Source organism: Schistocerca gregaria, chromosome 10, assembly GCF_023897955.1.
Source record: "Schistocerca gregaria isolate iqSchGreg1 chromosome 10, iqSchGreg1.2, whole genome shotgun sequence".
NCBI classification, from domain to species: domain Eukaryota; kingdom Metazoa; phylum Arthropoda; class Insecta; order Orthoptera; family Acrididae; genus Schistocerca; species Schistocerca gregaria.
In genome coordinates, this window is record NC_064929.1 from 126,580,379 (window position 1) to 126,603,075 (window position 22,697).

A 22,697-nucleotide genomic window follows, 5' to 3' on the forward strand; every position below is an offset into this window, starting at 1 on the left:
TGGTCTTCGTCCTGGAGTAGAGATAGTATTGGTTAAAATACATGTGGTTACTATTGGTGGGCCATAGTCATAGGCTAATATTTTTCCCGCTCTGATGCAGAAGAGGGGGCATTGATATCCTGTGGATACCGTTGGCGGTCATCGTCATGGGGTAGAAAGACTCTATTCCACACTTATGCTGGAGAAGCGTTATTGGTTGGAATGCCTGCTACCGCTATTGGTTGGTCGTCATCAGTGGCTAGATTCGAAACGGACAGAGACAAGAGAGGGGGAATGTTTACCCAAACTACACTCCTGGAAATGGAAAAAAGAACACATTAACACCGGTGTGTCAGACCCACCATACTTGCTCCGGACACTGCGAGAGGGCTGTACAAGCAATGATCACACGCACGGCACAGCGGACACAACAGGAACCGCGGTGTTGGCCGTCGAATGGCGCTAGCTGCGCAGCATTTGTGCACCGCCGCCGTCAGTGTCAGCCAGTTTGCCGTGGCATACGGAGCTCCATCGCAGTCTTTAACACTGGTAGCATGCCGCGACAGCGTGGACGTGAACCGTATGTGCAGTTGACGGACTTTGAGCGAGGGCGTACAGTGGGCATGCGGGAGGCCGGGTCGACGTACCGCCGAATTGCTCAACGCGTGGGGCGTGAGGTCTCCACAGTACATCGATGTTGTCGCCAGTGGTCGGCGGAAGGTGCACGTGCCCGTCGACCTGGGACCGGACCGCAGCGACGCACGGATGCACGCCAAGACCGTAGGATCCTACGCAGTGCCGTAGGGGACCGCACCGCTACTTCCCAGCAAATTAGGGACACTGTTGCTCCTGGGGTATCGGCGAGGACCATTCGCAACTGTCTCCATGAAGCTGGGCTACGGTCCCGCACACCGTTAGGCCGTCTTCCGCTCACGCCCCAACATCGTGCAGCCCGCCTCCAATGGTGTCGCGACAGGCGTGAATGGAGGGACGAATGGAGACGTGTCGTCTTCAGCGATGAGAGTCGCTTCTGCCTTGGTGCCAATGATGGTCGTATGCGTGTTTGGCGCCGTGCAGGTGAGCGCCACAATCAGGACTGCATACGACCGAGGCACACAGGGCCAACACCCGGCCTCATGGTGTGGGGAGCGATCTCCTACACTGGCCGTACACCTCTGGTGATCGTCGAGGGGACACTGAATAGTGCACGGTACATCCAAACCGTCATCGAACCCATCGTTCTACCATTCCTAGACCGGCAAGGGAACTTGCTGTTCCAACAGGACAATGCACGTCCACATGTATCCCGTGCCACCCAACGTGCTCTAGAAGGTGTAAGTCAACTACCCTGGCCGGCAAGATCACCGGATCTGTCCCCCATTGAGCATGTTTGGGACTGGATGAAGCGTCGTCTCACGCGGTCTGCACGTCCAGCACGAACGCTGGTCCAACTGAGACGCCAGGTGGAAATGGCATGGCAAGCCGTTCCACAGGACTACATCCAGCATCTCTACGATCGTCTCCATGGGAGAATAGCAGCCTGCATTGCTGCGAAAGGTGGACATACACTGTACTAGTGCCGACATTGTGCATGCTCTGTTGCCTGTGTCTATGTGCCTGGGGTTCTGTCAGTGTGATCATGTGATGTATCTGACCCCAGGAATGTGTCAATAAAGGTTCCCCTTCCTGGGACAACGAATTCACGGTGTTCTTATTTCAGTTTCCAGGAGTGTAATATCGTTCGCCGAGGTGCCTTGCAGCGCGTCGTTTATGCCGATCACACACCGCGGCAGCGTATTTACTTCCTCGATGGCGGGGAGCCACGATGTCGGAAGCCTATAGCCGTCCTCTCTATTGAAATTAGATGCATTCTTAGAAATTTCAACCGCTTCTCGTACCTATTAATGTTTGTTCCCTCAGACAGTACACATCCGTTATTAAAATCGATTTCAGAACCATAGTTCTCGTGGTGTTCCACTTCTGCCGATTTTGCACTTTGATGTAGCCGCATGTGTCGTTCGTGTTCCTTAATGCGTTCTTAAACAGTTCTTCCCGTTTCGCCTATATACACTTTGCCGCAGCCACATGTCACTTGATAGATGCCTGCATCATCGAGGAAAAAGTCTTATTTTGCTTTGACTAAAGAAAGATGTCTGAATACCATTTTTGTTTAACATTCTGCTTATGGGGTCAGTGACCCCCAGAAACGAACGGTAATCTGAAGGAGTGAGAAGACGGTTCCTCGCCATTCTTTGTAGCGGTGTAAATACACTCCTGGAAATTGAAATAAGAACACCGTGAATTCATTGTCCCAGGAAGGGGAAACTTTATTGACACATTCCTGGGATCAGATACATCACATGATCACACCGACAGAGCCACAGGCACATAGACACAGGCAACAGAGCATGCACAATGTCGGCACTAGTACAGTGTATATCCACCTTTCGCAGCAATGCAGGCTGCTATTCTCCCATGGAGACGATCATGTAGATGCTGGATGTAGTCCTGTGGAACGGCTTGCCATGCCATTTCCACCTGGCGCCTCAGTTGGACCAGCGTTCGTGCTGGACGTGCAGACCACGTGAGACGACGCTTCATCCAGTCACAAACATGCTCAATGGGGGACAGATCCGGAGATCTTGCTGGCCAGGGTAGTTGACTTACACCTTCTAGAGCACGTTGGGTGGCACGGGATACATGCGGACGTGCATTGTCCTGTTGGAACAGCAAGTTCCCTTGCCGGTCTAGGAATGGTAGAACGATGGGTTCGATGACGGTTTGGATGTACCGTGCACTATTCAGTGTCCCCTCGACGATCACCAGAGGTGTACGGCCAGTGTAGGAGATCGCTCCCCACACCATGATGCCGGGTGTTGGCCCTGTGTGCCTCGGTCGTATGCAGTCCTGATTGTGGCGCTCACCTGCACGGCGCCAAACACGCATACGACCATCATTGACACCAAGGCAGAAGCGACTCTCGTCGCTGAAGACGACACGTCTCCATTCGTCCCTCCATTCACGCCTGTCGCGATACCACTGGAGGCGGGCTGCACGATGTTGGGGCGTGAGCGGAAGACGGCCTAACGGTGTGCGGGACCGTAGCCCAGCTTCATGGAGACAGTTGCGAATGGTCCTCGCCGATACCCCAGGAGCAACAGTGTCCCTAATTTGCTGGGAAGTGGCGGTGCGGTTCCCTACGGCACTGCGTAGGATCCTACGGTCTTGGCGTGCATCCGTGCGTCGCTGCGGTCCGGTCCCAGGTCGACGGGCACGTGCATCTTCCGCCGACCACTGGCGACACCATCGATGTACTGTGGAGACCTCACGCCCCACGTGTTGAGCAATTCGGCGGTACGTCCACCCGGCCTCCCGCATGCCCACTATACGCCCTCGCTCAAAGTCCGTCAACTGCACATACGGTTCACGTCCACGCTGTCGCGGCATGCTACCAGTGTTAAAGACTGCGATGGAGCTCCGTATGCCACGGCAAACTGGCTGATACTGACGGCGGCGGTGCACAAATGCTGCGCAGCTAGCGCCATTCGACGGCCAACACCGCGGTTCCTGGTGTGTCCGCTGTGCCGTGCGTGTGATCATTGCTTGTACAGCCCTCTCGCAGTGTCCGGAGCAAGTATGGTGGATATGACACACCGGTGTCAATGTGTTCTTTTTTCCATTTCCAGGAGTATATTTCGCTTAAAAGCCCTGTCGATTGAATAGCTATCATACCCATTTGCCTTCAATGTCCTCTTTAAAAAAATCAACTCCGATTCTAAGTTGAGTAGTTCTTGCTTCTGGGCTGGGTGGTGGTGCGAAGTGGCATCTAAATACCTGTTTGCGTTAGTCGGCTTTCTGTACACTCTGTGACCTAGAGTGTTATCAGAACTTCTGTATACCCACACATCTAGGAACGGGAGACCGACCTCACTCTCAACGTCCAAGGTGAATTTTATTTTGTGGTGAATTCCATTTAAGAATTTGTGAAACGCATGAAGATTTTCTTCGCCGTGTGGCCGCATAACAAATGTATTGTCCACATATCGGAGCCAGCAAGAAAGCTTCAAACGCCTGTTGCTCAAAATGTTCCATAAAAACATCAGCTGCAACTGGCGAAATGCGTGAGCCCATGGTAAGGCCGTCAGCCTGTTCGTAGAATTGACCATTGTATTTAGAAGAAACATGACGCGGCGTAATAACCCAGAAGATTTATCTTCAGTGCCCAGAACGTTGTTGAAACCTATCGGGACAATTGTGGTCAGGTGATGTGGCGTATTGTCATCAACAAAAATTCCGTCGTTGTTTGGGAACATGAAAGCCATGAATGACTGGAAATGGTCTACAAGTAGCCGAACATAACCATTTCCAGTCAATGATCGGTTCAGTTGGACCAGAGGACCCAGTCCATTTCATGTAAACGCAGCCCCCACCATTATGGAGACCCCACCGGCTTACCTTGTTTCCATCTTAAGTCCATGACTTTGTGGGGTCTGCGCCACACTCAAACCCTACCATCAGCTCTTACCAACTGACATCGGGAGACATCTGGCCGCGCCACGGTTTGCCAGACGCGTTGAGTCCAAACAACACGGTCACGAGCCCAGGCTGTTAGCAAAGGGACTCGCGTCGGTCGTCTGCTGCACACACCCCATTAACGCCACATTTCGCCCCAGTGTCCTAACGGACACGTTCGCCGTATGGCCCACATTGATTTCTGAGATTATGTGACGCAGTGTTGCTTGTCTGTCAGCACTGACAACTCTACGCAAATGCCGCTGCTCTCGGTCGTTAAATGAAGGCCGTCGGCCACTGCATTGCCCGTGGTGAGAGGTAACGCCTGATGTTTGGTATTTTGGTCACACTCTCGACACTATGGATCTCAGAATACTGAATTCGCTAACGATTTCTGGAAGGGAATGTCCCATGCGTCTAACTTAAACTAGCTTTCCATGTGTAAGATTTGCTGATGACATGGTGTTAGTGGCAGAAAGTGAGCGGGCAGTGAATAACATGCTGAAATGCTGAATGAAGCTTGTGTGGAATATGGAACGCAAATAAATACAGCAAAAGCAAAGAGTATGGTCATCAGTACAAGACACAGACTGTCCAACATTAACATAGGACGATCAACCATAAGCCAAGTAAGTGAATTTAAATATCTTGGAAGCACAATAACTGAAGACTTGAGATGTCACCAGGAGGTGAAAACTCTGACATAGCGAAGGAGGCATTGAACAAAAAGACGAGACTATTATGTGGCAAATTAGATAAAGGACTAAGGAAAAGGCTTGGCAGATGTTTTGTCTGGACTGTGGCACTATATGGGGCAGAAACATGGGCGCTGAGACGAGAGGATGAAAAACGGTTAATGGCGTTTGAGATGTGGATGTGGAGGAGAATGGAGAGAATAAGTTGGGTGGAAAGAGTGAGTAATGAAAGAGTATTGGAAAGGGTTGGTGAGAGAAGATGTCTGCTGAAGGTTGTGAGAGAAAGGAAAAAGAACTGGTTGGGACATTCATTGAGAAGGGAGTGCTTGCCAGCAGATGCTTTGGAAGGATTGGTTCGTGGGAGAAGACAGAGGAAGAAAAGGTACAAGATGACAGATGACATAAAGGGAAGAAGAAATTATGAAGACCTGAAGAGGATGGCAGAAGATGGGACAACCTGGAGAACTACCTTGTGAAAACCTGCCTTTAGGCAGAACACTGATGATGATGATGATAACCATTCCACGTTCAGAGTCTGTTAATTCCTGCCGTGAGGCCATAACCACGTCGGAAACCTTTTCACATGAACCAGCTGAGCATAAATGACGGTTCCGCCAATGCACTGCCCTTTTGTACTTTGTGTACGCGATTCTACCGCCATGTGTGTGTGTGTGTGTGTGTGTGTGCATACGCTATCCCACGGCTATGGCACATCTGCGTCTTTCCAAAAGATCCGACGATAACAGCTAGACCTGTTGACACAGGTCATTGCGGTAATGAAACTATTTCAACACGCGACCATGGCTGTAAATATTATTATTTGGATATGGGACCTGGATAAAGTGAATAAACCAGAGGTTGTACAGAGTTTCAGGGAAAGCATAAGGGAACAATTGACAGGAATGGTCGAAAGAAACACAGTAGAAGAAGAATGGGTAGCTTTGAGGGATTAAGTAGTGAAGGCAGCAGAGAATCAAGTAGGTAAAAAGACGAGGGCTAGTAGAAATCCTTGGGTAACAGAAGAAATATTGAATTTAATTGATGAAAGGAGAAAATATAATAATGCAGCAAATGAAGCACGCAAAAAGGAATACACACGTCTCAAAAATTAGATTGACAGGAAGCGCAAAACGGCTAAGCAGGGATGACTATAGGACAAATGTAAAGATGTAGAGGCATATATCACTACGGGTAAGATAGATACTGCCTACGGGAATATTAAAGAGATCTTTGGAGAAAAGAGAACCACATGTATGAATATCAAGAGCTCAGACGGAAACCGAGTTCTAAGCAAAGAAAGGTGGAAGGAGTATATAGAGGCTCTGTACAAGGGAGATGTACTTGAGGGCAATATTATGGAAATGGAAGAGGATGTAGATGAAATGGGAGATATGATACTGCATGAACAGTTTGACAGAGCACTGAAAGACCTCAGTCGAAACAAGGCCCCAGGAGTAGACAACATTCCATTAGAACTACTGACGACATTGGGAGAGCCAGTCCTGACAAAACTCTACCATCTCGTGAGCAAAATGTATGATATAGGCGAAATACCCACAGACTTCATAAGAATATAATAATTCCAATCCCAAAGAAAGCAGGTGTTGACAGATGTGAAAATTACCGAAATATCAGTTTAATAAGTCACGGCTGCAAAATAGTAACACGAAGTCTTTACAGACGAATCTAAAACCTGGTAGAATCTGATCTCGGGGAAGATCAGTTTGGATTCCGTAGACATAATGGAACACGTGAGGCAATACTGACCTTACGGTTTATCTTAGCAGCTAGATTAAGGAAAGGCAAACTTACGTATCTAGCATTTGTACATAAACCAGATGGAAGTTACAAGAGTCGAGGGACGTGAAAGGGAAGCAGTGGTTGGGAAGGGATGAGACAGGGTTGTAGCCTCTCCCCGATGTTATTCAATCTGTGTATTGAGCAAACAGTAAAGGAAACAAAAGAAAAATTGGGAGTAGGTATTAAACTCCATTGAGAAGAAATAAAAACTTTAAGGTTCGCCGATGACATTGTAATTCTGTCAGCGACAGCAAAGGACTCGGAAGAGCAGTTGAACGGAATGGACAGTGTCGTGAAAGGAGGATATAAGATGAACATCAACAAAAGCAAAAGGAGGATAATGAAATGCAGTCGAATTGAGTCGGGTGATGCTGGGGGAGTTAGATGAGGAAATGAGACACTTAAAGTAATAATGGAGTTTTGCTACTTGGGGAGCAAAATAACTAATGATGGTCGGAGAGGATATAAAATGTAGACTGGCAAAGGCAAGGAAAGCGTTTCTGAAGAAGAGAAATTTGTTAACATGGAGTATATTTGAAGCGTCAGGAAGTCGTTTCTGAAATTATGTGTATGGAGTGTAGCCATGTATGGAAGTGAAACATGGACGATAAATAGTTTGGACAAGAAGAGAATAGAAGCTTTCAAAATGTGGTGCTACAGAAGAATGCTGAAGATTAGATGGGTAGATCACATAACTAATGAGGAGGTATTGAATAGGACTGGGGAGAAGAGAAGTTTGTGGCACAAATTGACCAGAAGAAGGGATCGGTTGGTAGGACATGTTCTGAAGCATCAAGGGGTCACTTGTTTAATATTGGAGGGCAGCGTGGAGAGTAAAAGTTGTAGAGGGAGACCAAGAGATGAATACACTAAGCAGATTCAGAAGGATGTAAGTTGCAGTAGGTACTGGGAGATGAAGAAGCTTGCACAGGATAGAGAAGCATGGAGATCTGCATCAAACCAGTCTCAGGACTGAAGACCACAACAACAAGATGAGATCTGCAACATGCACAATTCATATAATATGTCATCAGTTGTGGGAACTCTACGCATAACCTGGAGAAGGCATTTCGTGAGAATATACTGGGTGTTCAAAAAGTCTCTCCGCAGTGCCGTATGATCTCCTACCGAGGAGATCACGAATGTAAAATTAGGGAGATTCGATCGCGCACGGAGGCTTTCAGACAGTCGTTCTTCCCGCGAACCATACGCGACTGGAACAGGAAAGGGAGGTAATGACAGTGGCACGTAAAGTGCCCCCCGCCACACACCGTTGGGTGGCTTGCGGAGTATAAATGTAGATGTACATGCAGATTGTTAGCCGGGCGTGCCGTATGCCGCAGTCAATATACGAAATGAAACTCACTGCAGTATCGTTGTGCGTTTATTGTTTCGTTGAAAACTGTGACCCACAATCCGACGTCTAGAAATTGTAGTCCAAACTCCTTTTTTCACAGAATGAAGTGGTTCCTCATGAATACACAATGGATTTGCAGTACTCCACATACGAGAATTTTGCATGTACCCGGAAAAATGAAACCGCGCCTCATCAGTGAAAAACGTTTCATTGAAAATATCCCTTCCATTCTGTTGAACGAAATTTTTGAACCATTGACAATAATGCAGTCTCTTGGCACCATCAGTATTTTTCAGTTCTTGCACGACTTGTATGAGAGAAGTTCTAATTTTTTCCTTGCAGCTGTGTGGGCCGTTCCGATACTAACATCGATTTCGTGGGCGAGTTTTCTTACTGACTTGTTGGGAGTCGAGGACATTTTATTGGAAATATCGAGTAGTTTATCCTCAGACAAAACGCTAGGACGACCACATAACGGTGCTTCCGTCACTGAACCCGTACTTCGAAATTTCTTAATCAAATGTCGCACGGTATCGCGATGTGAGAGTGTTGTCTCCATGAAAACTGAATTAAATGCTGGAAGAACTGAAACTGTGTATTTAAGGCCAGCTTTGAAGACTTGTTCGACTAAAAATACACGTTCTTCAGCGGTTAGCATTTTGACAGTGACAAAAACGAAACAAACGAACAAAGGAACTAAGCTTAAAAGTTCACGTAAATGCGTAACGACACACACCAAAGGTAATACTGACGCTGGCTGAGATAAACGAAACAGTGGGATGTTGGGAGAGTCCACTTGAAGGGAAGTAACCCGGGCAGACGAACAATCATACGGTACGCGCGGCTGTCATACGGCGCTGCGGAGAGACTTTTTGAAGACTCCGTATTAAGCATACGTCTCCATTTTACTGTTACAGTTGATGCTGCACAATACAAAATATGTGTATAGGGCTGTGTACTATATGGCTCTGAGCACTATGAGACTCAACTGCTGTGGTCATTAGTCCCCTAGAACTTAGAACTACTTAAACCTAACTAACCTAAGGACATCACACACATCCATGCCCGAGGCAGGATTCGAAACTGCGACCGTAGCAGTCGCACGGTTCCGGACTGCGCGCCTAGAACCGCGAGACCACCGCGACCGGCTGTACTATGTGAGGCAGATATTGTTCATACATTTGCTACACCACCACAATACGTCACACGTGAATGCTAGTATCTGAAAAGAAACGTAATTATTGGTAGCTTTTATAATCATTACAGGCCTACGAAACACTGATGATAGCAACGATATATTAAAAATAATTTAGTTTAGTGACTGAAATACAGTTGAAACCCTTTGCTTTTACCATTAAGGAAATAACGTTTTATCCCTCAAGGGGCAATTACGCTCAAAGTTGGGTAATAATGACCCACGCACACATTCGCGTTACAGATTCATTGGAAATTCCGAGTGGCTAGGGACTCCGGTCGAAAAGATAGTTCGCCTGGTGCAAGTCTTTCGATTTGACACCACTTCGGTGACTTTCGTGTCGGTCTGGATGATGATTAGGACAACACAACACCCAGTCCCTGAGCGGAGAAACTCTCCGACCCACCCGGGAATCGAACCCGTCGCGCACTGATTCATTTTTGTCATGCGACAAAGCCAAACTCAACTGCTTAGTTTACAGGCTTTACTAACACGTCTTTCTATGTTGTAAAGAGAGTTTTTTTGCAGACTTATCTCCTCTAGTAAAGTAAATGTTATAAAAATAGTGTGTTCTGCTATCATGCTAGCGTGTATAGCCTCTTGAATTCTGGAACAATGCTACAATTAACACTGTTAAAGCTACTACAGTTATAGTTTTCGTTATGTCGATGATTTCAGGCGTTTGTTTTTCTTATGGTTTGTCGAGAATAATCATTTTTGCGGTAAGATGGCTGAATTTTAGGTGGTAGACTGTAAATCTACTTATGAGATGTTTTCTCTCTTACCATATTTAGGTCTTATATTCAATTATGATTCTAGACTGCAATTCTAGAGGTGTAAAATTTTTGTCTACTTCAAAGTAAGTTTTTCCTTACTCGGTTGTATTTTTTATTTTATACATACAGCGCACAATATGTTTTCAAAAATAGTTTATTTTCTTACAGTCGACTGTTGCTAATTCGACACCTGGATAGCTCGTGGTTCTCTATAAATCTAATCCTGTCGCTTCAACCATTTATAATGAAATGAAAAAAGGTACTTACAGCAAAACGTCTACTTTAGTACTTGAAGATCATACAGTTTTCCCCTGTACAGAAAACCTAGTGAGAGTTACACTTTTTGACGTAGAATCACTATAATTGGCCAACATGACGTATATATTCAACTGTCACTTGTTTCTGTACGACATGTTCAACAGAAACAAATCATACATTAGACACCGAAAATGACGGCTGAATTAATGTTAGTTATTAAATTACATTGACTCTACGCCAAAAATTGCAACTTTCACCCGGTATGGAAAACTGCATGACATTCATAACGGTGCGTCTCGAGGTGGAATAACCCGTAATAACAATTGCAAATTTAAAAAAAAAAAAAAGGCCTTCTCATCTAACTTATGAGTGGGACTTAAACAGTGATAATAAGCAATTGTCTGCGCGTACGATTCAAAAACGAGTAATCATGTGTTTCTTCCAATAGCTGCAAATAATAGTAAAACTAACAAAAATATTTTGGAGGAGCTGGGATTTGAACCCAGGACTTTCTGCATGCGAAGCAGACACTCTACCACTGAGTTACACCCCCAACTACGTTAAAGAGTACGCTGATACGAATCACATCGTGGCAACAAGTTATCATCATGGCCACCGTACAGCGCTAGTGTCGTAAGATGTGGCGCATGTATTTCAGTGAATAACATTTGTTTACCTCTCTGCTACATGTGATATTCCGTTGCATACATCATTTACCTCGTACATATCAAGTAATAACATGAAAAAAAGGTAAGTAACACCACCGTAACGCAGAAGACTGCGAAGAAACGTTTGTGTAACACGTAGCGAAGGAAGCGGTGCGCTGCTGCCACCTACCAGCAGTTTCAGGAACGTCAACGCGGCAAGCGACCCGCTTCCCACAGATCTCCCGCATAGCTACACCGCCGCGCATGCGCACTGCGGCGCCGATTGTTGCGCATGTCCGCGTGCGCGGACAACTCGAATCGAACGCCGGCTCCACACGACTGCGCAGGACCGTTGGATGCTGCGGAGGGGTAGAAAGCGCGAGACAATTTAACGAGAGCGGACATCGCGACAGAAATTAGACTCTGCGGCGCCGGAGTGCGACAAAACGCGGTAGCATCGAGGAAACTCTGTGTACAGTCCTGCGCTCTAAAGGCGCGTTTACGTGACACGTTTCGAGAAACCAGATTCGCGAAAGTGGCTTCGCAAATGACTCCATTTTCTACATCTGCAGCTATATCATTACTCCGCAAGTCACAGTACTATGTGTGGCAAGAGGTACCCCGTACCAGTCATTTCCTTTGCTGTTCCACTCACGAATATAGCGAGGGGGAAATGATTGTCTATATGCGTCCGTAAGATAGCTAATTTCTCGTATCTTGTCCGCAGCTCGTGGTCTTGCGGTAGCGTTCTCGCTTCCCGCGCACGGGGTCCCGGGTTCGATTCCCGGCGGGGTCAGGGATTTTCGCTGCCTCGTGATGACTGGGTGTTGTGTGTTCTTCCTCATCATTTCATCATCATTGACTTGCAAGTCGCCGAAGTGGGATCAACAAAAAAAAGGACTTGCAATACGGCGGCCGGACATCGCATGGGGCGTCCTGGCCAACAATGCAATAAGATCATTTCATTTCATTTTTCGTATCTTATCTTTTGTGATTCCTATGCTAAATGTATGTTGGCGGTAGTAGGATCGGTCTGCAGTCAGCTTCAAACGCCGGTTCTGTGAATTTCCTCATACGGGAAACTCCCGGTCGCACCCTCATCAGAGTTAGTGGTAACATGGCCCAGTGGATAGCTTTCCAAAACTGAACGCAGATGAAGCATGCAAAAGGGACGGTGTGCTCAAGTGTGGAAGTAAAAGCAAAATAGGAACGTTGTGTAACACCGAGCGCACTTGGAAAAATATGGCGTCGTGGTTATGAGGTCTAAGATGTTGGACTGCTATGCGGACAATCCAGGTTCGAAACTCACTCATACTTTTTACCTTTTTCTTTCACAAAATTGTGAACTTTCCGTCCGGTCACTGAAGTGTTTATTCTGCTTCTGTAGTCTTGACAGTTGCCATACCATGATGGGTTATAGAATATGAGTCATGTGGCAAGAATACGTTACCGTCGCAAATGTGATGAGTGGTGAGAACAGGCGAGATACCACGTAGACGCCTTTCAGTAATGAAAACAACAAATAAACGTCTGTGAACTTTGTTACAACAAAGGAATTCAATAGTCGAAACGCCTGAAACGGAAAGCAACTTCAAAAACGTAAAAAAAAAAAGGTTTTGATAAAGCACAGAGAAACTGTGTGATTGTGAAACTGTTGCGTTCATTTCTTGCAGCTTATGTGAAAGACTGCTACGTTTTCGTCTCTTCCTTGGGAGTAATCATATTCGCATTCATTCCAACACCTAAATCGCGCAAGGAGGCTCATATCACCATGCGTAGAAATTAGGTGCGTCGATAAGAGATGCGCGTGAAATGACATACGTACTGTTAGTAATGCCGTGTTCGACACACCACACGTATTTCCCGGTAGAGGATTCGGTTAGTTTGTCGCCTTGTCGTCAAAGGTTTGCGGTTCCCATTTGAAAGCTACTTTCCGTTTCTAACACAGTATTTGTGCAGAATCAACTGTCATTATAGATAGGTCCCTTCCTTACACGTCGCTGTTGCAAACGGACGTTAGACCACCACACAGACACAAACTTGAATAAAGCGAACAACGAAAAAAAAAAAAACGAAAATATACCTGCTGGAGTGTAGAACAGGGCTTCCCCGCTTTGCAGTCCAATACTGTGCTCACTTTCTTCTTCTTTTTACGCTCATTTCATTTCGTTCATTATTGTTAGTGGCATTTGTTCGGGGCGGACGTCGGATGTCACTCGTTCACGTCCATCATTGATCCGCTCACCCACTTATTTTTATTGCAGAGGCCAACTAACCCTCTGACAGAATACGCTGAGCTACCGTTCCAGCTATCAACCAAGACGCCGTAGTTTCTGTTCTTTGCTCAATGTTATTAAGCTTCGACAATTAACTGTTCCTATTTTACTTTTTTTTTTCGCAGTTCGGTACACGGTCTTCCTGTTTCCAAGCCTGATCTGTCTTCAGTTTTTCACGGGCTGTCCAACGGGTGCCCTTATCACTGAATCTGAGTGGAGGAAAGGGGGGGGGGAGATTAGGGAGTTTTCCTTGCCAGCAGAGTTCTGTTAAAAAGAATATCGTCGTTCCTCTAGACAATTAAGATCATTTCCGTAACACCTGCATGCTGATCGAACCTACCGGTAACAAATCTAGCAGCCCGTCTGAGTACTGCCCCGATGACCTCTTTCAATCCCACTTGCTGTGGATCCCAAACACTCGAGGAGTAGTTAAGAATAGGTCGCACCTCTTACAGGCGGTCTCCTGTATGTGTGGACCACACTTTCGCAAAATTCTTCCAATAAACCGATGTCGGCCGTTCGCTTTTATGCACAGTCCTGACATGCTGGTTCCGTTTCATCGCTTTGCAGCTTTAGGCCTAGATAGTTAACTGACGTGACTATGTAGCTGTATTCGAACATTATGGGTTCGTTCTTCCTACGGCGGGGCGGGCTTTGTCGTTGTTGCTAGTTCGTACTATCTCTCTCATTAATTGTCCACCTACCTTCCTTATGACGTCCCTGCAGTAGTAGATAAACGCTAGGAAGTGTGAAGCCTCGTTGATGAAACCACAACCTAAGTCTGGTCTCTTTAACCCCCACAAACCAACCAAGCTACCACACAGAGGCCGCGTAATTCAAGTTGCGAATCAGTTCCTCTAAGTTCATTGTAACAAATTTCGGGTGGCGGAAATTGCAGTTTGCCGGCCGGTGTGGCCGAGCGGTTGTAGGCGCTACAGTCTGGAGCTGGGCGACCGCTACGGTCGCAGGTTCGAACCCTGCCTCGGGCATGGATGTGTGTGACGTCCTTAGGTTAGTTAGGTTTAAAGTAGTTCTAAGTTCTCGGGGACTGATGACCTCAGCAGTTAAGTCCCATAGTGCTCAGAGCCATTTGAACCATTTTTGAAATTGCAGTTTACCTGCATTAAGCCTTCGTAAATATAAACAAGGAGGCACATAACTTTGCTATCAAGTCAGAATTTACTAATTTTATCTGCTCTACTGTTGCCATCTCGCAGTCTGTACAAAATGTTCTGACACGAAAAAAGCATCCAGAATATCTACCAGTCCAACCCGATTAATTTTACATCTGACAGTTACTGACCTACTGCTACAGCCAGTTCAAACTTCGGCTGTATCAGTGGTCTCCAAACTTAGAAGTGTTCGCCGAAGTATTCCATAAAGTGTACGGAATATGCCAAGCGGAATTTCACTAAGACCGAAATGTCACACGCTCATAACAAATCAATTAATTGATCAAATTGTCCTCACAATGTTCGTAACTTAAACTGCCTAAGTCACCACACTTCCTATCAGCAATGAACTCGACAGTTCTTCATTTTACAAGTTATTTCCGAGGCGACATCTGGCATGATGTTACACGTGCAAAGGATGGCTAGTAACTCTCTTTATCCTCCTCTCCTCTCTGCATATCTAACTATCTGTGCGCGGGAACTGCTTAATTCTGATTAGCTGATGGGTCTGATTGACCAATCAGAATGATCCCTCTAGATCATTCTCGCAGCAAAATTTGCCTGGGCCCGTCAGAACTCAGAAAATCTTTTACGCGTTTCAAATGCCAATTTCCAATATAATGTTTAATAAAACAGACCGAAATGCAAACTAATCTTTAAGTTAATTTTGCAACTTATTCCCACTTCCGACTTCTATTCTGGCTGGTTTCTTACAAAAGGAAGCACACACCGACATACGTCATTAGCTTCGTGGTTGCACCACAATTCAATTTCATAAGTTTTTACATAAAATAGTATTAAGTTTTTTCGTATGTTCCACAGACACTATCTCATTCGCTCCCATGTATACGCACAACAAAATAATAATAATAAAATAATTTTGAATGATTTTTTAGACTGCGAAATGCAGAGTAATTTAAGTTTTGAAAAGAAAAATTCCAATTAAGTGATTTTATAGACTGAGAACTCTTTTTATGACTTTAGACGATAATAAAAGACAAACTGCTAACTGAGTTTTGAAACGTAAGTGTCGGTTTTTTGATATTTAAGTAATTTTACTAATCTCCGGAACTATAAGAGATAAAAATCTGAAAATTTTACCGGATCCTTTACTTACTAACAAAAGATGGTATACCAAGTTTATTTACTTTCGGAGGGGGTATGAATTTACGTTCCTACCAGGGGTTACTTGAGACCGTTCTCACGGGTTGCGTCCTATACCGTACTGAATGTAATCCCGTAATAACTTGCTACGTTACAGTTCCTACTCATCGGCGTCCACTTGCATATTTTTCTACATTTTCAGCCAGCTGCCATACATCCCACCAACCAGAAATTTCGTCCAAGTCATCTTGTATCCTCCTAGAGTCACTCAGCTTCGACGCATTTCCCTGCACAGCAGCATCTCCGCCAACAATCGTAGACTGCTGCCCAGCAAATCATTTATGTATTATAGAGAATTACAGCGGCCCTATCACACTTCCCTAGGCACGCCTGACGATACCCTTGTCTCTGATGAAATGATCGTATGGCATTTATTAGCCGCGACATCCCCTTCGGCTATTGCATGTCTTTTTAGTTGACTTGCGTGTCAATGATAATGAAAATGATGATGAAAGAGACGCAACACCCAGTCCGCCGGGAATCGAACCCAGGCCCCATTGCGTCGTAGGCGGTAACGCTACCGAGGCGGACAATGAACAGTCGCTATCGAGGACAACATACTGGGCTCTGATACTTATAAAGTCTTTGAACCATTCACGTACCTGTGAAATTTGCTCGTACCTTCGTTAAGAGCCTGCAATGAGGCACCGTCTCAAACACTTTTCCGAGATGTAGAAATATGGAATCTCTTTCATCGTGCCGGATTCGTGTCTGAAATGCACGTTTCGTCAGTTTCACCAGTAGTGGCAGAGTGTTTGCTTGTATGCGTGAAATCACCACATAAGAAACGAAATAAGGGACTTTAAACTTCCTGGCAGACTGAGCTGCGCAAAGGTAATAACGTATAATAAAAGAAAATTGAACTGTCGCAATGAGAAGGCAAGCCTTTAATGCTGGTAAAGTAAATAAACTGACTGCAAGAATTTTGAACAGCATAAACTGCCTGAATAATGAACTTTGGCATAAAACCTATGATAATTAGTTTTGCAAAACTGATCCCAGATCCCAGAACTAAAACTGATACGCAACACAGAAGAAATGGTTCAAATGGCTCTGAGCACTATGGGACTTACCATCTGAGGTCATCAGTCGCCTAGAACTTAGAACTTCTTAAACCTAACTAACCTAAGGACACCACACATATCCATGCCCGAGGCAGGATTCGAACCTGCGACCGTAGTACTCGCCCGGTTCCGGACTAAGCGCCTAGAACTTCTCGGCCACAACGGCCGGCAAAAGAAACACTGATGGCTTTCTCTTGCCACATGTACTTCGTCGCAACTTACTAGTCAACCTATATCTTCAACTACATCTGCGTGGGTACTTTGCAACTCACACTTAAGTGCCTGGCGGAGGGTCCATCGAACCGACTTCAAAATAATTCTCTGTTATTCCAGTCTCGAACAGCGAGCGGAAAAAGCGAACACCTATATCTTTCAGTGTGAGGTCTGCTTTGCCTTTTTTTATTATGATGTTCGTTTCTACCCGAGTAGGTCGGCGCCATCAAAATATCTTCGCTTTCGGAGAAGAAACTTGGCGACTGAAGTTTCCTGGCCGCAACAAAAAAAGGACTTTCTTTTAATGATGTCCACCCCAAATCCTGTATCATTTTAGAGACACTTTCTCCCCTATTTCGCGATAGTACAAAATGTGCTCCCCTTCTTTGAACTTTCTCGATCGTCAGTCCTATGTCGTAAGGACCCCAGAACTCCAAAAGAAGACTGACAAGCGTAGTGTAGGCAGTCTCTGTAGTAGACCTATTAACATTTTCTAATTACTCTGCCAATAAAACGCTTTCTGTGTGTCCTTTCTTTGTGTGTATGCTACCATTTTACTAAATTTGTCCACATTCGTTTCTTTTAATGTGTGTTAGGGCGCTGATGACTTTGACGTTGACTGCCCATAAGCCCCAACACACACACACACACACACACACACACACACACACACACACACACACACACACACACACACACACTTTCCAGTTTAAATTGTTCCTAATCGTAATTCCTAGATATTTAGTCGAATTTGCGATCTTTAGATTTTACTGATTTGTCGTGTAACCGAAGTTTAACCGGTTCATTCTAGCACTCATGTGGATGACTTCACACTTCTCGCTATTTAAGCTCAATTACCAATTTTTGCACCATACAGATGTCTTTTCTAAATCGTTATGCAATTTGTTTTGATCTTCAAATGACTTTATTAGTCGGTAAACGACAGCGTCATCTGCAAGCAACCTGAGGCCGCTGCTCAGATTGTCTCCAAAATCGTTCATCTACATGAGGAACAGCAGTCTGGTTTACTCGATAACTTTCCTTCAATTCCTACGAACTGTGACGTCTCTGACAGGAAATCACAAATCCAGTCACATAACTGAGACGATATTCCATACGCACGCAATTTCACTACAAGACGCTTGTGTGGTACAGTGTCCAAAGCCTTCCAGAAATTCAAAAATACGAAATCGATCTGAAATCCCTTGTGAATAGCACTCAGCACTTCATGCGAGTGAAGAGCTGGTGTGTTTCACAAGAACGACGTTTTCTAAACCCATGTTGACTATGTGTCAATAGACCGTTTTCTTCGAGGTAATTAATAATGTTTGAACACAATATATGTTCCAAAACGCTGCTGCAAATCGACGTTAACGATATGGGCCTGAAATTTAGTGGATTACTCCTAGTACCTTTCCTGAATATTGGTGTGAACTGTGCAACTTTCCAGTCTTTGGGTATGTATCTTTCGTCGAGCGAACGGTTGGTTGTTAAGTACGGAGCTATTTCATCACCATACTCTGAAATGAACTTAATTAGCATACAGCCTGGACTGGAAGACTTGCTTTTATTAAGTGATTTAAGTTGCTTCAATACTCCGAGGACATCTACTTCTAAGTTATTCATATTGGTAGCTGTTCTTGATTCGAATTCTGGAATATTTACTGCGTCTTCTTTGGTGAAGGAATTTCGGAAGTCTGTGTTTAGTAACTCTGCTTTGGCAGCACTATCTTCGATAGTATCTCATTGCTATCGCGCAGAAGTCATTGACTGTGCCTTGCCCCTAGCGCATTTCGCACATGACCCAAATCTCTCTGGATTTTCTGCGAGGTTTCGAGACAAAGTTTCGTTGTGGAAGCTGTTGTAAGCATCTTGCGTTGCAGTCACTGCTAAGTTTGGAACTTCTGTAAGAGTTCGGCAAGCTTGGAGATTTTGCGTTCGCTTAAATTTGGCATGCTTTTTTCGTTGTTTCTGTAACAGCGTTCTGACCCGTTTTGTGTACCAAGGGGAATCAGCTCTATCGTATGTTGATGTATTTGGTGTAAAAACATACTAACGTTAATAGTTGTAATTGCTAGTCTGCAAATGAGGGAAACATTGTTGTAATGTCGTTCAGTACACGGCCCTTTCAGCAATAAAAATGTCTGCACTTATACGCCTGACAATGTTATATTTTTACTGCAGAGTACTTCGTTTCAGATAACTGCACCATCCGCCATACTCAGAAGTTACTGTTAATAGTGTCAGCTAGGTCGTTAATACGCAGTGTGAACACGCATTCCGGATGCACAACTGAATTTACTTCCACATCTTGTAAAGGTACCACCGACCACCGTAAAACGGCAATCGATGCTAACGTTACACCTCTGCGAGGAATTTTTGAGAAGTTGCGACCGTGACATAACCTACTGGAAACAGAACAATCAAATTGGGATTAGTTTCCGAAACAGTTCAGCAGACTATAACCAACAATAAAAGTTGAGTAAGGAACAGACGTTCTCCCGGCACAAAAGCATTACATATTAAACCCGGTCTCCAGCCCAATCAGGTATTCTTGTCTCAAGCAAAATCAGAATAATAAAGCAGAAGGTAGTGCTAAGGCTAACCTAATCTTCCTTGACACACACACTAAACTCCTTCCTTACATTTGTCCCTACTACAGCACAGTAACCTACCCTTGAAGATAAATGTGCTACTAACAAACACATGGACAATGAGATAGTAAACGGTAACATGTGCCTCTTAGCAACACGTCACTTAAATGAAATAGGTGCAACAGTTTATAAACGAATTACCGACACACATGAAAATAATGGCAACACTGAATAGGTAAAAGCTCGAAATGATTCTGAATTTAAATCAGGGGGTCTGTTAATGTTCATAATCTATAACTTCATTGCTAAGTACAGGGTCTGTATGCCTGTGCATTAACCAGCTTGCATTAGAATAAACAACACAGTAAATAGTTCTGTCTTAAACTCGGTTTGAAACAACTAAACAAAATGCAAATCTAACAACACTGGCTCTTAAGGAGCCTTTGCATTGTTTCATTAACTAACTAGCCTAGTTCATGAGGGCACTTAAACTTTTATGGTTTGAAGAACCGTGCTCATTAACGAAACTACAACACTAAGTACGAGAAATGGTAAGCATTCTTACCACTAATTATTAATTAAACAAAGCACAACAAACTATAGCTCTTTAAATAACAAGTGTGCTTTCATAAGCAATCTCTTGTCCTATTCGAGGTATAATTGGATGTGCAAATGACAACACAATATTAAATTCAGCTTCAACCACTTTTTCATAATAAATTAGGACACTCGGAATTAAATTCACTAGTATAGGATTCCTATAAAGGCAATAAAAGACTTTGTAAAAACTGCAGAGGAATAACACTTATGAGTCATACAGCCAGATTTTTGAAAGAATTTTCTAAATCGAATAAGTGAAAAGATAGAAAAGGAGCTGAGTGAAGAACAGTATGGCATATGACTCAGTTATCAGGGAAACAGTCTGGGAAGAAATGAAGAAAGTAGGTATAGAACACAGTTGTTCTTCCCGCGAACCATACGCGACTGGAACAGAAAAGGGAGTTAATGAGAGTGGCACGTAAAGTGCCCTCCGCCACACACCATTGGGTGGCCTGCGGAGTATAAATGTAGATGTAGATGGAGGGTTTAGGAAAGGAAGAAGCGCGATCGACCTGATATTTTCTATCCGTCAACTGATGGAAAAAAGTTGGGAGTATAACAAAACGGTGATCATGGTTTTTATAGACTTAGAAAAGGCATATGACTCAGTTAACAGGGAAAGACTCTGGGAAGAAATGAAGGAAATAGGTATAGAATATGGATACGTTAATGTCATAAACACAATGTACAAAGGACATATTTGTAGAATTAGAACATCATTGGGGAACTCTGAACACTTTGAAATAAAAGACTTAAGCAAGGAAGTATTCTATATCCTGCACTTTTTAATGTTGTGATGGAGGGAATGAATAGGGCAGTTAAAGATATAGTAAAAGAAAAAGACAAAAAGATGATTTTTGCAGATGATATGGCAATATGAGGTGATAAAGAGGTAGATGTACAGTTACAGCATGATGAGTGGAAAGAAATAATGAAAAGGTGTGGATTAAAAATAAATAAATATAAGAGTGAAGTAATGGTATTTGGCAGAGAGAAAGGGATCAACGGAAATATTGGAGAACCCCTCAAAGTGGCAGAAAGTTTCACTTATTTAGGGAGTGAAATATCTAGGGATGGAAGAATAACCAACGAAATTAATAGGAGGTTACAGAAGGGAGGCAATTTCTAGCGAACAATAAAACACCTGATTTGGAATAAGGAAAAGAGCACAGGTAGTTCCAGTTTTCAAGAAGGGTTATCGAGGAGATGCGCAAAACTATAGGCCTGTATCTCTGACATCGATCTATTGTAGAATTTTAGAACATGTTTTTTGCTCGCGTATCATGTCACTTCTGGAAACTCAGAATCTACTCTGTACGAATTAACATGGATTTCGGAAAAAGCGATCGTGTGAGACACAACTCGCTTTATTTGTTTGTGAGACCCAGAAAATATTAGATACAGGCTCCCAGATAGATGCCATTTTCCTTGACTTCTGGAAGGCGTTCGATACAGTTCCGCACTGTCGCCTGATAAACAAAGTAAGAGCCTACGGAATATCAGACCAGCTGTGTGGCTGGATTGAAGCGTTTTTAGCAAACAGAACACAGCATGTTGTTCTCAATGGAGAGACGTCTACAGACTTTAAAGTAACCTCTGGCGTGCCTCAGGGAGTGTTATGGGACCATAGCTTTTCACAATTTATATATATTGTAGATAGTGTCGGAAGTTCTGTGCGGCTTTTCGCGGATGATGCTGTAGTATACAGAGACGTTGCAGTATTAAAAAATCGGGGCGAAATGCAGAAAGATCTGCAGCAGATAGGCTCTTGGTGCAGGGAGTGGAAACTGACCCTTAACATAGCAAATAGAATGTATTGCGAATCCATAGAAAGAAGGATCCTTTACTGTATGATTATATGATAGCGGAACAAACACTGGTAGCAATTACTTCTGTAAAATATCTGGGAGTATGCGTACGGAACGATTTGAAGTGGAATGATCATATCAAATTAATTGTTGGTAAGGCGGGTAACAGGTTGAGATTCATTGGGAAAGTCTTTAGAAAATGTAGTCCATCAACAAAGGAGGTGGCTTACAAAACTCCATTCGACCTATACTTGAGTATTGCTCATCAGTGTGTGATCCGTACGAGGTCGGGTTGACAGAGGACGTAGAGAAGATCCAAAGAAGAGCGGCGCGTTTCGTCACAGGGCTATTTGGTAAGCGTGATAGCGTTACGGAGATGTTTAGCAAACTCGAGTGGCAGACTCTGCAAAAGAGGCGCTCTGAATCGCGGTGTAGCTTGCTGTCCAGGTTTCGAGAGAGTGCGTTTCTGGATGAGGTATCGAATATATTACTTATACCTCCCGAGGAGATCACGAATGTAAAATAAGAGAGATTCGAGCGCGCACGGAGGCTTTCCGGCAGACGTTCTTCCCGCGAACCATACGTGA

General features: G+C 44.4%; 1 non-coding gene across 1 annotated transcript; it reads right to left on the minus strand.

The window, feature by feature from the left end:
* Positions 1-11,053: 11,053 nt before the first annotated feature.
* Positions 11,054-11,125, minus strand: Trnaa-cgc (transfer RNA alanine (anticodon CGC)). The gene has a single exon. It is a non-coding gene; the product is annotated as a tRNA-Ala (tRNA).
* Positions 11,126-22,697: the final 11,572 nt, after the last annotated feature.